This window comes from Aythya ferina (genome assembly GCF_964211825.1).
Source record: "Aythya ferina genome assembly, chromosome: 5".
Lineage (NCBI taxonomy): Eukaryota > Metazoa > Chordata > Aves > Anseriformes > Anatidae > Aythya > Aythya ferina.
The window spans coordinates 19,831,580-19,845,754 of record NC_140301.1 but is presented as its reverse complement, the minus strand read 5'-3'; the positions used below and the strand labels follow the sequence as shown (position 1 = coordinate 19,845,754).

The 14,175-nt window shown below is 52.8% G+C and overlaps 1 long non-coding RNA gene across 1 annotated transcript; it reads right to left on the bottom strand.

Moving 5' to 3' along the window:
- Positions 1–9,078: 9,078 nt before the first annotated feature.
- LOC311438438 lies at positions 9,079–9,788 on the bottom strand. Its single transcript, XR_014694098.1, has 3 exons — positions 9,593–9,788; positions 9,336–9,406; positions 9,079–9,214 (listed from the first exon to the last, which is right to left on the bottom strand). It is a non-coding gene; the product is annotated as an uncharacterized lncRNA (long non-coding RNA).
- Between the last annotated feature and the right edge of the window lie 4,387 nt (positions 9,789–14,175).

The window sequence follows — 14,175 nt, the reverse complement described above, 5'->3', positions numbered from 1 at the left end:
AGCAGCTGAGGTTTTGCTAAGGGAGCAGAGGCAGCTGCACTGCTTGGGGCTAAGAGAAGAAGGATTTGGCCCCAAAGTGCTGCTGCTGGGCATGGGCTGCTTTGTGCTTGGAACAAATTCCTCTTCATTGTGAGATATCTGTCAAGGAGGAGAGAGCCCAGGAGACATCTTCAGGGGCATGACTACTCAGATGGTTTGTGCTTTAGTCTCTGTTTATAAAGTAGGGTTTGAGGTGGTTTTGACACCTGCTTGGTGCCATGCAATGCTACAGGAGCCTGTAGCAGAGGCAGCCGAGCATCCTGCTCCATTCCCCAGCTGCACTGGAGGAGCGGCACTGCAGTGTGGAACAGGTGGTGCTTTAGGGCCCCTCTCCAGTTTTCATCTTTGTTTTTCTCCTGCTGCCTTTGGGATGATCTGAACCGGGCAGCCTTGCTGGAAGGGCAGAGAGCAAGCTTTTCCTTGTGCTCTGAAAGAAAACGGGGTTAGCTCACAGACAGCATCGTTTTTTAAACCTCACTGTTCATCTCTAGCAGATCGCGCTCCAAAACCCTAAATTGTTTTACGGCAGGCTAGAGGTACCAGGCCCCTGCCCCTCAGGAGGGCCTGCAGCTTCCCTGGGACTGCGCTTTGGTGCGTTGGGCTGGGCTGACCCAGGCTCAGTAGTTCAAAGCCTCCGAGCACTGGGTAGGCAGGGGGTTAGAGGCACAGAATCCTGGTCCTGAGCCTGGTGGTTCACGGTGACTTCCCAGCCAAATGCAGGAGGGCACTGCCACACACGAGTTGTCCTCCGGGATTAATTGGTGACACGAGAAGAGGCTGGGCTGCTGTGCAGGGCCGCGGAGGCCACTGTGTGTAATTACGGGGTGTCTGGTGGCAAATGAGCTTGGTGGATGGAGGAAGGCACAGAGACAGCTCTGCCATGCCCTCAGTACCCGAACCATTTGCTGCAGGGAGGCTGAGCCATTTTTCCCCATCACGGCTTGCAAAGCTGCAATAGTTCCAATAGTCTTTGGAGAGCTCGGCTGTAGGGTCCCGTGGTTCACCTGGGTCTTAAGTCCCAGAGGTGGAAAATAAATGACCAAAATAAGGGGTCAGGTTCCTGGGCGCAGGGCTGCGGTGTTATTTGGAAGCCTAAAAGCTGCCCGAGGGGAGCGGGGCTGGAGCTGCAGTGAGCCGAGCCGTGCTTGGTGAGCAGGAGGAATAGCTTGGGACGGACGCTAGAGGGGAGGAGAGAGTCTCGCAAGCTTTGACTTGGAAAAGTAGACGGGGAGACCAAAAGCAGGCAGTCTCGGAGGGTTTGGGGTCCACGTTCCCTTCCCTGTGCCTCCCAGCCCGGCCTCTCTGGGGAGGGATCCCGAGAGGGCAGGGCACCGAGGGTTTGTGCCAGCACAAACAGGTGCCCATGTCACCTCGAGGTGACCACCACCCAGTGCTCATCGCCTCCGTCCCTGCCCTCTCCCTGCTGGGATTTCCTTTGTGCATTGCTCCAGCCCGACCCTCGCCCATCCCTGGGCCTCATTCTCGATGCTCCAAGGGATCTTCAGCAGGATTTCCTGGACGAGTTACCAAATCCTCTCCTTTTCAGAAGCTCGGGACCCTCTGGAGGACATCTCCTGGTCTCATCCCTGTTGGGCTGGGGCAGTGTTAGGCAGAGATTAAAAACATTGATTGGTCTTGTGGGGTCAAAGCAGCAAGTGAGTTTTTCCCCTGGGTGGTCACTAGGAGTTATTTGTCTTTATTGGGGAAAAGAAAAAAAAAAAAAAAAAAAAAGCTAAAATGCTGTCTTTTCCCTGATCGTCCTATCACTTTCATGGTATCTAGTGTCAGATTGTGGTATTAAAGGGCAAAAAGAGAGGTGTTATTTTTCCCGTTCAACTGCTATTGCACAATACTGACTTTTTTTTTTTTGGATTATGAACAGTCCAGGGGAAGCTGGAACCCAAACACAAATCTTCGGATTAGATTAGTGGCCTGGAAAAACAAAGGAGAGGCCCTTGTTGCTACGGAAAGAGTGACGGCTTCACCTTAAGATCGAGCAGACTTTGCAAAGAGGGGTTAGCTTGTCTTTTTTTTTAATATATATTTTTCTTTGCAGTTTGAACAAAGCAAACACACCAGCAGAGATAAGAGCTTGCGAATGGGTCAGCCCCGAGAGGGGAAGAAGAGGTGGAGCAGGTCAGCTGGCTCAGGGGATTTACAGGGGAAGATAAGCAAAAAGAGGGAATGTTTCTGGGAGGTCCCAGCTCCCAGTAACCACTTACATTCAGACACTATGTGTGCCGGACTGGTGGCACCACCACTATTTGCACTGACAGTGTCTGAGAGTCTTGCAGCCCTTGGCCGGTTTAGCAAGGTGGATCAGGGTAGAAGAAACAGAAATTGTGAGGAAGGAGTTTTATCATAGCCCTTGTGAAAGTGCTGTCCCACTGGTTAAACATAAATAAATGAATATGAATGTGTTGATGTGTATGTGCAGAGCTGCTCCTTCGCTCTGCAGGCCCCGCACGTGGCTCGGCAGGGATCCCGGGATGCCGGCAGGGTTTGCCTGGTTGCTTTTAATGGGCACTGGGGCTGTTCCCTGCCACATACGATTTATTCATGTTCTGGATCACGGAGCTTGAATGGTCTTTCCTATTTCCAGTGCCTCTGCCGTGGCCTCGTTTGCAGGGTGATTCATGAGGCGAGCTGCAACAAAAGCTTTCCTCCCCCTGCCCTGCTGACCAGCACAAACATTGTCCCTTGTCATGGGAGCCTCTGGCTTTTTGGGTCCCCAATCATCAGTCAGGGTGATTTGGGGCTCCTGCATCACCCCCGTATCCTGCTGCTCCAGAAGTGATGTCCAAGAGAAAGCTGCCCCCAGCCTGGCCGGCTCTCTGTGCTCAGAGCCACGCGGGGCAGCATCCCCTCACCTGCCTTCATCCCCATGCCATGGCTCCTGCTGTGATGTTGACACCCTGGGAATGGCTCCACATTTCCCAAGGCGGCCTGTCTGTTGTTTTTTTTTTCCTTAACATGAGCACATCACAATAACAGCCATGATTGGATAAAATGTTTGTTTTCTGCGCAGCACAGAACTGAAGGGCGGCTGGCACTGCTCCTTGCCTGCAGGCTGTCAGTCCTCTCCTTATTTCCCCTCTCGGCAGCATCCCCGCAGCAGGACGCCCGCGGGACACATGGGATGCCCCGTGGGACCGACTGTGCCCAGGGCAGGTGTTCGGGTGAGGCTGAGCACCCGGTGCTGCCATCGCCCAAATTCCTGCCCCCTCACCACACGGCGGTGCCAAGTGCTGCTCTGCCCCCCTGGCTCAGCCCTGCAGCATCCCGCCTTTTTCTTGTTTGTTTTTCTCCCCTTCGGAGCTATTTCTTTACCTCCCATATGCCGTAATAATTACAAACGATAGCTTCACAGCTGCTCTGCTATTCCGGGCTCGGCAGAGCCGCGCGCCTCCGCCTTTCCTCCCTCCTACAGCTCCAGGTCAGCGTCTTGGCCCCAGCGCTCAGGGATTCCTGTGATTTCTTCGACTCCGGAGGATCTGGGCCCTTTTCCCCTCCGTTGCCATCTGTCTCCCCCCCCACTCGCCCCAGCACTGCCAAGGGGGACGGGGCTGCAGCATCCTCCTGTTACCATGGAGAGAGGCGAAGCAGTGAGGATTCAGCCCCCCAGCCCTGAATTTAAGGCCTGTGAGCCTTAATGCTGCTGCCTGGGGGTGACAGCAGCTGTGAAATGGGGCTCATGGTCAGGGGCTGTGTCCTGCGCCAGCCTGGGTTGACACAGGGAATGTTCTGCTAAAGAGATGGGGATGGCGAGGGGTCAGGGCAGCAGGCAGCGCTCCTGCCTCAGGAGAGAAGAGGCACGTGTTGCGTTCCCTGTTACAGACCTCGTGGCTGGTGGCTTATGAGCACTGAGAACCCAGACTGGAGGTACAGGGGGACAACGAGTTTCTGCTGGCTCCTCCGGAGGCAAGCGCTGCCATCAGTCCTGCCCCAGTCACCAAGCATCCTCACCCCAGAAGCACGGCTCCAGCACTGCTGAGTCTTGGCAGAAATGTGTTCAGGGAGTCAGTGAGACGTGTGAGGTTCTGCCTGGCACCAACGTGCCCACGAGAGGCTGCTCCCTGCTTCCCAAGCCGTGCGAGACAGGCGTCTCCTCGCCTCGGTTTGCCAAAATCTGGGTGCGCAGCACTGATTTTCCAGCTCCAAGAGCCCTGCTGGAAGCCCTTGTTTGAATCTGGAGTAGAATGGGTCACATCAGGGGGTGACATCTCCTCCCTGCCAGACCCCACCGGACACCCATGCTGGGTCTCCCCGCAGGACAAGGCAGACACAACTCCTTGAGGTTATCCCAAAAACTGAGAGCAGGCAGGGGGGAGCAGGTCTATGCACCCTGAGGCTTTTCGCACAGTGGGACTACCACAAAAATCCCCACCAAGACTCTCCTGCAGTGTCCCAGCTGCCTGCCGAGCCCCGTGGGGGCAAACCCCCTGTGGTGGCAGCGCCATGTGCATCGCACACGCCTTCCCCGGGGAGTGGGCAGCCCACGTGGGAGCGGCTCGAGAAGCCTGAGCCCCCGTGGGCGCGAGCTGCAGGCTCCATCTGGCTCTGCTCTCCAGCACCAGGAGGTGAGGGGCGGGGGGACACACGTGCCCCCAGCGGGCAGGTTCCTCTCAGAGAGCCCCAGCCCTTCACTGGCGCACCCGTGAAAGGGGATGGATGTGTCCCGGAGCCTGACAGAACCTTGCCAAAGCAGGGCAGCTGGAGGGCTTGCAGATGCACGGGGTTAGCTCCAAATCCAGGCTGATCTGCATCGAAATTGCAGCCCTTATCTCCACCCCAGCCTTGCAGCAGGGTCACTGCAGCTAGCTGGTTGTTGGTTTCTTAGCTTCAGTCTTCTGGATCATGTGCCACAATTAATCTGGTCTCTCAGAGGCGGGATGAGTAGGAGTCAGAAATGAAGCTGTAATCGTCTGTGCCTTTGGCACGGAGGGAAGGAATCATTTTGCAGTCTCATCTCCCCGCCAGTCGCTCTAGGAAAAGCCTCCATCGCTTCAGCGGCGCTGGGAGAATTATCCTAGCACAGCTAACGGGGCTGGGCGAGGCTGAAGGACGTGGGTGCAGAGGGAAGCAGTGGGACCTGGGCCGTGTCACTGCTCCTTGCCTGGTTTTGTCTGAGTTACCAGGGGCGAGCACCGCGGCTTTGTCCCCAGGCAGGGTGACCAGGCTGCCACCAGCTCCCTGCTGTCACGTTGTGGTGCCAGGCTGCTCGTCCCCGGCACCGTTTCCTTCCCATGTCACCCGAACTCGTCCAGCAAACACGAACTCCAAGGCCAGGCCTGGTCTGACGCTTGGCCTCTCTTGCAGTGGGAAATATGAGGTCCGCCGGGGGTCTGCTGCTCCCCGTGCCCTGCTGTGCCAATCACTATCAGTAGAAGGCCCAGTGTGGAAAACAATTAGGCCGGGAAGGCCTAACGAGCCCTCATTAACATGCCTTCGGAGCGGGGTTGGCAGAGGAACCCGCACCTCGCTGGGAGCGGTTCCCTCCGCAGCCCATGGGGAGGGGGGAGGTGTTGAGGCCGAAGGCTCCAGAGACCCTTTGAATGTCCCCAAAAAGGGACGTTTCCAGTGCAAGCGGCCATGCCTGTGTCTGCAGGGAGTGGGCTCAAGTGACCGGGGTCTCCATCACACACCCTGGGGGCATTTAGGCTGCCCAGGGGGCTTCACAGGTGTCCCTGCCCCGCTGTGACTACAGCAATGGGTGTGAAATGAGCCAGGAGCTGACATCCACACTGGGGACGTAACGGAGTAATGTTCCCTTCAATTTAATTAAGGATTTTTTTTTGATGAATTATAAATTAACCTGAATTAAAAGACCATTTATTTCAAATGAGAGCATGTACAAAAAGATTCCGTGCGGTTCCACTAAGCTAATCTAAACTTGCACTCTTAATTATTAGGGATTAATTTTCCAAGAGCGCACGCGATGTTTTTGCTAATGTAAACACCAGTCAGATAATGTGGCAGGCGTTCGGAAAGTGAACAGTTTTTGTCTTCTACGGGGTGCAATACTTGATATAAACACGTCGCTCAGGCATTTTGTATCACTGCCTCATTCCCTTTCCCAGGCAAGAATAAGCTATGCCAATGTAAATGGTACTGCTTTCATTTTACAGGGGTATGTATATGTTTGTCCTTAATAATAATAATAGTAATGATGATGATGGATGAGTTGTTCTGCTGTAATTACTCCAACAGATTTAAATCAGTGCAACTTCTGGGCACTAACAAGGCTTGAGCCTGTGGCCAGCAGATGATGGCAGAGGCACCTGTGACCCGTTTCTGCCCTTGCTCCTCCTGCCCACTCCTCTCCAAGCTGTTAGGTGCTTTCTTGCTGCTCAGGATTGATGTGCCCATACCAGAGCCAGTGGAAAAGGCTGGGGAAATTCCTTTCATCTCTGCAGCACCTCGCTTGGACAACCACATCCCCTCCAGAGTCCCCTGCTCCCCAGACCTTTGATCCCCCCTTGATCCCATTGTCTGTGTTGTCCCTATTCCATTTTGGTGCATTTGTAGCCTGTAACAGGTCCTTCCCTTTGTTTTTATCCTGGGCAGCATGTATAGACAAGATAACATAGAAAGAACAGAGAGCAAACAAACCTCACTGAGGTCAGTTCTCCTCTGGCTTAGTGCGTGTGATGGAGGTAGGGATGGGCTGAAACTTCCAGCCTCTCTGAAGGCATTCATACAGCAAGGACCAACAGCACAGCTTGGATCCTCAGATGAACTTTGTTGCAGGTAAAACCCCAACGTGAATCTGTCTTGACAAACAATAACTCTTTATTTTGTTTTTCTAAAAAAATGTTTTTCAATAATTTTCCTTCCTCTTGGCCCCACCACAAATCCACTCTCCCCACTCTCTTCTAATCTTTTCTTTGGCGGCTAAAACTATTATCTTTATTGTTTCAGGGCTTGGCTTCTTCCTGTTAGATCTCCTAATTGGATTTCTACTCTCCAATCTACTTAGTCTCTTCTGTGCGCCCAGAAAAACCCTTTAACCCTTCGACACCCCTCCGCCTCGCTGAGCCGGCTGCCCTCGGATGCTCTCTTCTCCCGGCATGGCTCTGATTTAGCTCCTTCTTGGCAGCATTACTCGTTTCCCCCCCTCTGCGAATAACTGAGCTGTGCTTGATGTTACTTCAGAGCAGCTCCTCTTCCCACTTGGCACGGGCACGGCTTCCCTAAGCGACGGCTGTCCTCCCTCGTCTCGCTGCCCAAAGACAATGTGCTGCTTCCTAATCTCCTTCGCTATCTGCGGGCTGCAGGGGGGGCACAAAGGCTTATTTGGTTTTAACCAAGAAATAGCAAAGTGACCCACATCACCCTCCAGAAAGGCTAGCAGCAGCTCCGAGGTCACACCAGGGCCAAGCAGTGCTGCTAAGAGCTGGAGGGGACGGATCCGTCAAGCCCAGACTCTTCTTTTCCCCTCCAGGAGATGTGAGGCCATCTGATTTTCTCCTTCTTTCCCCAACCCGGACCAAGGTTTCCAGGAGAAACCTGCTGGTTTGAGGTGTCACAGGCGCAGGGGACAGCTGAGGGCAGCTGCAAGTGAAATCGCCCAGAAGTGACAAGACTTTGGCTGTGACTAACAGAAAGCTGGAGCTCTGCTCCGGGTATCAACTGAGGCAGGAGGGTTTCTGAAACCAAGCCTGGAGGTGCCAGAAGTGGTGGAATAAGATCTTCTACCAGCAAGGCACTGAGATGTGAGCGTGAAAGGAGGAAAAATAGGGAGAAGCGGTACCCAAGTCCCTCCTACCTGGCCTCTCAGCCCAGGTCCAAGTGCCTGGCTCTTGGCAGGCCTTGATGGACCTGGTCCCTCTCCTCTTTTCCTGCTTTTCCAGCTTCTTTGTGACCTCAGCGCCTTTGTGCTTGTGATGCTGGAGCGTGTCACCGTGGTTAAGGCTGCTATTCCCAGCAGGAATATCATCCCACCTGTGAGATGGATAGGTTTGGACATCGGGGTGTGGATGAGCGCACACGATTACCCTCACTCGCTGTTCCCACTGGGCAGGTGGAAAAACAAATCTGCCAGGTACAGAAAGCCCTTCAGGGGAACGGCAATGGGGAGAGCCCTCCCGTGGAGGAGCTGGTCCGAGGGAGAGCGGGCAGGGATTAATTTGCTGAGAAAACCTACAGCTTCAAACCGGGTCTGTTTGAAGGGTCCATGTGGAAAAATGGTGGTCAGGGTTCCCTCTCTGTATCCTATCCTTGTGCTGGCAGAGCTAAGACAAGCTTGATCCCTGGGGCTTTCCTGGGCTCTGGTTGCTTCGAGCGCTCAAGGAGCTTGCAAGTTCTCTCTCTTTTTTTTTTTTTTTTTCATTTATTTTTTCTTTTTTTTTTCCGAGCTGGGGGGCTCGAGAGAGGGACAGGGTCACACCTGTTGCACAGAGCACTTTGCACTGTTTAAGTGGGAATATGGAGCATGAATTGTCTGTTAAAATAGTAATAATAAGTTTAGGATTTTATGGGGGGCCTTACAGTGTTATAGGCTTTGCCTGTTAGACCCATTTATGGGATCCGTGAGACTAAATAATGCTTTTTGTGCCTAAATAACAACTAAAATGGTTTCTCTGAAGGGTTAGGCACTGAAGGAATAAGCACTGCCTGTTGCTCACTACGAGCATTGGCTTTTGTTTGACTGGGATCGTGTTTTATAACAACCCTGCTCAGTTTGCAGTGACCCCAGCAGGCAATCACACCACAGCTAATAGCAAACTCACTGGCAGGGGCTTAACGCTGGTATTTGCTGCTGACGGTGGATGGTAGCTGGTTGAGGTCTGCGGCGGTGATGTGGTGATTAGGGTGGGTTGTTGGTCACAGCACAACCGGGTAATTGCTAACGATGAGCTAGTGAACTCCCAGGTAATTGCACCTTACCCAGCCAGGTGTGTTGTCACCAGCCGTGTTATATAGGCAAAGCTGTGAGGTGTGTGAAGGGCAGTCATTGTCTCCATGTGACAGTGCTGAATCACGGCCAGAAAATGATCCCTTCCCCTTACCAAGGAAAATAATGCTTGATCTGTTTGTGTTTGCTTTATTAAAGAGATAATACGCTCCTGGTAAGTCTCGCTTGTATGTCAATTTGTGCCCCTTCCTTCTCTCCTTATCCTTTAAAAACTGCTCAGAAGTAGAGATGTTCTGCTCCAGGACACGTACCCACATCCTGAAAATAGGTCAGAAGGGGAAAGAGAGGCTTCCTTACTGCCTCTGCCAAGGGGCAGCACGGATCCCACCTCTGCTGGCCACCAGCAAGCCCTCCCAGATGCAGTACCTGGCTCACTCACCAGAAGGATTCAGCAGAAACCCAGGCTTTCCTCAGCACCAACAGCCCTAGGTCCTAGGAGAGTAGGCATCACTAACGAGGTTATTAGAGGGAAACGTTAATTCTACTTTTAATGAATGTGGGATCTGAGAGAGCTTGTGCGGTCACTCGCTAGAGCCCCAGTGGCCCTTGGGCAAGGTTCCCCAGCCCTCTCTGGGTGCGTTTGGGCTCCTCAGGATGTTATCCATCCTGAATGGACGTGGAGCTGGGAGTCCTCACCTCGCCCCCAGCCCTTGTGTCTGGGGCTGTGTCCAGCTCTGCATCGTCCCCAGCACCAGCAGCCTTGGCTCTTTGTGTTTGTCCACTGCGGTGGAGAAGCCCAAATTGCTTTGTCCTACACCGTCTGCTTGTGGAGGAGAGGGGTGGAAGCTCAATCCCTATAATTGCCACCCTCCTCTATCCCAGCAAGCAGTAATCACAGGAGCTGTAGTGACACCAGAGTCCTCTAAAGCTGCTGTAGTCTTCACCAGCAGGTCCTGCGGGGCTCTGGGAAAGGCGCCGCCTGAATTACACCCGTTTCGCAGCTGGGAGGAAGGAAGCAGAGAGGGGGGCAGAAACCTCCCTGGAAATGTGAGCAGGCCTTGCCACACGCTGCCAGAAGCAGAGCAAACAGCAGGTGAGGGCAGGGGCTTTCCCCAGAGAGCTGAGGGCCAGTGGTCCTGCACTCACCCACCCCACGGAGCAGCTCACGGGGGGGGTCTGCTGCCAGGAGCGCTCTGGTGCAGGGGCTCGTTATCTGCTGGAGCCTTCTCGTTTCACCTCATTATTAATGCAAAGCGGTGTCAGCGTCTTCACGTTACTTGTGTGGGCTGGTTAACTGGTGCCAAACTGGAGCAAATCCCTTGGAAGGACAGGACTTGCTCCCTAGTACCTAGATGAGCACAAGGCCTCGTGACACTGCTGTTGAGCCTGAGGGTAGCGAGGTGCAGGCAGAGGTCTGAGCACACAACTAAAAGGCAGGGTTGATCTGACCCACAGGACCAGGGCAAATTATTTGGCTTTTCTCTTTCCCATTCCCTCTCCATCGCCTTTACAACTCGAAGATAGAACTTTTCCCTCACATGAGGGCAGGGGAGAAACTCACAAAAACGCCTGCTGAAGTGCTCGGGAGATGAAAAGCAGCAAATGATAAGTTGTATGGGCAATATAAACAAGACTGGCTACAAATCTGCCGGGCCAAATGAGGGCCGAGGAGGGTTTCGCTGGTGGGTGGCACCCACCCCCTAATTACAAGGCTCGCCTCCCGCTCCCGTCACGGGGCAGCATCCTCTTGGCTGTAGGGTGGCTGGCCCTGTAATGCCAGAGTGGAGGTAGGTGGGGAAAAACTCGCCGTGCCGGTCACCTCCAGGGGCAGGAAATCCCCTTTGGGGGAGGTCGGTGTTTGCTGAGGGTCAGAGGTGGTCCCCTTGTACCCTGGGCAGGCTGGTACCCCGCAGCCCTGGGGGCTGCGCGATGCTCGCCGTGCTGCAGCTCCAAGTTACAGGGGACGTTTGCAAAAGGAGAAGCAGGCGAAAGGAAGCAGGAGCCTCCTCTTGCATTGCACCTCCCTCTTGACCTGGTTATTCCTGCCGGCCCCTGGCAGAGCGCTCCCTCTGCCTCCCGTCCAGCAGCTGCAGAGCCAGCAGCCCTGCTTTGTCTGCTCTTGCTTCTTGTGGGGTGAGTTTTTCCCAAGTCATTGTCATGTGGGCTGGGGGTCCTGTAGGATCTGGGGAAGTCCTTCCCATAGCTGCTGTTAGATTCATTTCCCCTCTCTGACACCTGATTTTGGGGGGAGAAGCTCTGGCATTTACTACTCTGGTCCCACACCAGCTTGTCAGCTGTGCACAGACCTGTGAAAACCCTACTGGCATCATATGGAGAGACTGCTCCAACTCTTTATAAAGAAGCACAGCCTCAGGGTGAAGTGTAAGCTTTCAGAAGTAAATTTTGGGTACTCCGCTTTTTGAACCTTTGCAGTGTTTCTGGGTCACGCTTCCAGTGTGTCTTCACAGCGGTGGGAGCTAAAGCCTGGTGGTGTATGTGCTGAGGGAAGTGAGACACCCCTATCATCAGCTCCTGTCGGGGCGAGGAGAAACACAGTGGCATTATCAGGGCTCCCGGATCTTCTGAGATCCACCAAGCCAGGTGGCTTGGTCCTCTTCCACGATGCCCATGGCTCTCCGTTCCCTGCTGCTGCTCGCGTTTCACCTGCACTCCTGCCCTGGCCCTAAATAGCTCTTCCTTCAGGCAGAGCTCTGCAGAGCATCTGGAATAGGTTTGCTGGGTCTGGCTCCTTGTTTTGGCTGAGCATAGCAGCAGTTTTTGGCCTGGGAAGGGGGGCAGCCTGGGATCAGGGGAAGAAGTTGTCCTTCTGTGCCTTCTGAGCTTTGTAGGTTAAGTAAAACTATCCGGAGCCAGCGGTGTGGAGATGTGTAGGTGCCTAAAGGTGCAGGCTGGTGTCTGAGTACTGCTTATTTTTAACCTGGCTCCGACACCTCTGCACTGTGAGCTTTGCAGCAGCCTCCTGAAGAAATCCTCTCCTCTAACTCAGCCCTACCCCTTCCTACAGCCTTTCCCTGCTGCTTTCTGCCTGGAAAAGCCTCCTGGGGCAATCAGCACCCCCCCAGGAGGGTGGCGCACAGAGGGTCAGCTCAAAAGCAACTGAGCTCTGAAGAATACCTCCTGCTTTGCTAGGAGATCTGGGTTTTCTGCTATTCTGTCTCAGAGCTGACAGCTGCTTTGAGACGGGACGCTGGGATGTTGGTGTTAGTGCAGGATGGTTGTGCCAGCCTCCTCCTGTTGGTACTTCTACCAACGCTGCACATTAAGTTATTTCTTCCAGATTTTACTGGCCTAAACTGGAATTTTCTATGGATTTTTTTTTCCCCTACTAGGAACACTACTGCTTGAACGAGGTATACTTTCAAGCAGCCAGTCGGTGAGCTTTTTTTCCAAAAATCTCCATTTTCCCTTGAAGTCAGGGCACAGCTCCGAGCACCTGTCTCTTGAAAATCAGGCCCCTTTAAGATATCTTGGGCTGCTTTGAATCACTAATTGCTTCTGAATACTTAGGCCAAATGTTTTATCACTTCAAGCTCCCATAGCAATGCAAATCTATACAGCCAAGCAGCCTCTCTCTATGCATGGTGGGGATTGGTATAGATAAGGATTAAAATGGAAACAAATTCAGCCCTGGGGGTCCTCTTTGTTCCTCCCTGCTCTTGGAGGGGTTGCCAGGGCTACATTTGTTCCCTCATCTTTTTGGATGGGATCCAGCGCCCCTTGAATGTGAAGGAAAGACCCGGAATGGCTGGAGAGGGCTGGATTAGGTCCTAGGTACATACATATTTCATTGGCCATGCCAGGCTGGGCATTGTTTTTGCTCCCTGGCTTTACAAAGGTGGTGCTTTCTGAAACTCCCCCTCCTCGAGGGCGACGTGCTCCAGCATTCGTCCTGTCTGAAGCTTCTGGCTCTTGGGTTATTTTCAGCTTTTGCTGAATACTGCTAGTATTTTCCCAGCATCTGCCTGCTTGGGGGAGAAGGGGATGTGAGCAGGACCTGCCAGAGAGCTGCTTGAAGGTGCCAAATTTAAGGGGAGAAGCTGCCGTGGCACGTCCTGTTTGGGTCGTGGCGTGTGTTTTGGGGCTCTGCTGGCTTCTGAGATTAGTAGCACTTTGCAGAGCCTCTTCCTTGCTCAGGTGCCACTGACATCTTTAAATAACCCACAGCCTAAAGGTGAATTGAGGTGGAAAATCCAGGCAAGCAAGGCCGAAATCCTCCTCTCTGCTTGTATCTCCTGTTATTGGATCTGCCTGCTGTACAACCACGTGCTGGGGATGGCTGTGCTCAAAAACTGCCAAGAGCTCAGCGCTAGGGAAGTGAAAGCCAATTTATTCACTTTCCAATAGAAAGGAAGATACATGCTGAACATGCATCTGTCGGATGATATTTCTATTTCAGGAATGCTGTTAAGTGGAAAAGCAACTTTGTTTGCATGATTTATGTAGTTACTAGAAAACCTCGGGTTAAGTGTGCAGGGATGCTTTGTAGGCATCAGGTACCATTTACCCTCAGCATAACATATAATAAAACCTATCGTATCTTTCACTTTCCACGTGAGATGCAGTTGACTGAGACACATTATCTGACCTCCTCAAGTACTCTGGACATGGAGAGGAAATAAAGTATCTTGACAAACCTTGTAAAATCAATAGCAAATAAGAAATTAGTCTTCTGGGGGTGATAGCAATTCATCTTTAAAATTAAACAAAAACTGCACATCTTTGTCAGTGAATGGAAAAAAAAAATCTCTGCTCCTCTCAGACTATTTAGGCATTATTTCTGTATTTCAGTTGTTTATAAGGCTCATGTAAGTCGGGATAGCTACTGTTATTTTCATTGCACTTCCAGCACAGACAGCACTTCCAGTATAAACAAGCAGCCAGCCAAAGCAGGTAGATGGAAACACTTTTCTTCCTATTTCACAGTTGTGAGAGTTTAAAAACTCACTGCTCAGGATTTATCTGTTCAAGAGAAACTCTAGAGGCCTAATTCCCTGGAGCTGCTCAGGTGCTTTCCCACCAGACTAGGCTTTCTAGGGAGGCACATGGGAGAGAAGGGATCTGCCAGCCCCCTGCCTCAGGCAGTGCTGGGCTTCCACTCATCCCTACTCCCCAAAGAGCTTAAGAGTTGTGCCCTTTGACTCGATGGGACTGAAACCGGTGCTTAAATCCTGACAGAGGCAAACACACGTGTGATTATCTTGCTGAACTGAAACCTTTGTGTGTGCTCTGGCTCCTGGTGGCAGCGCTGCGAGGCCAGG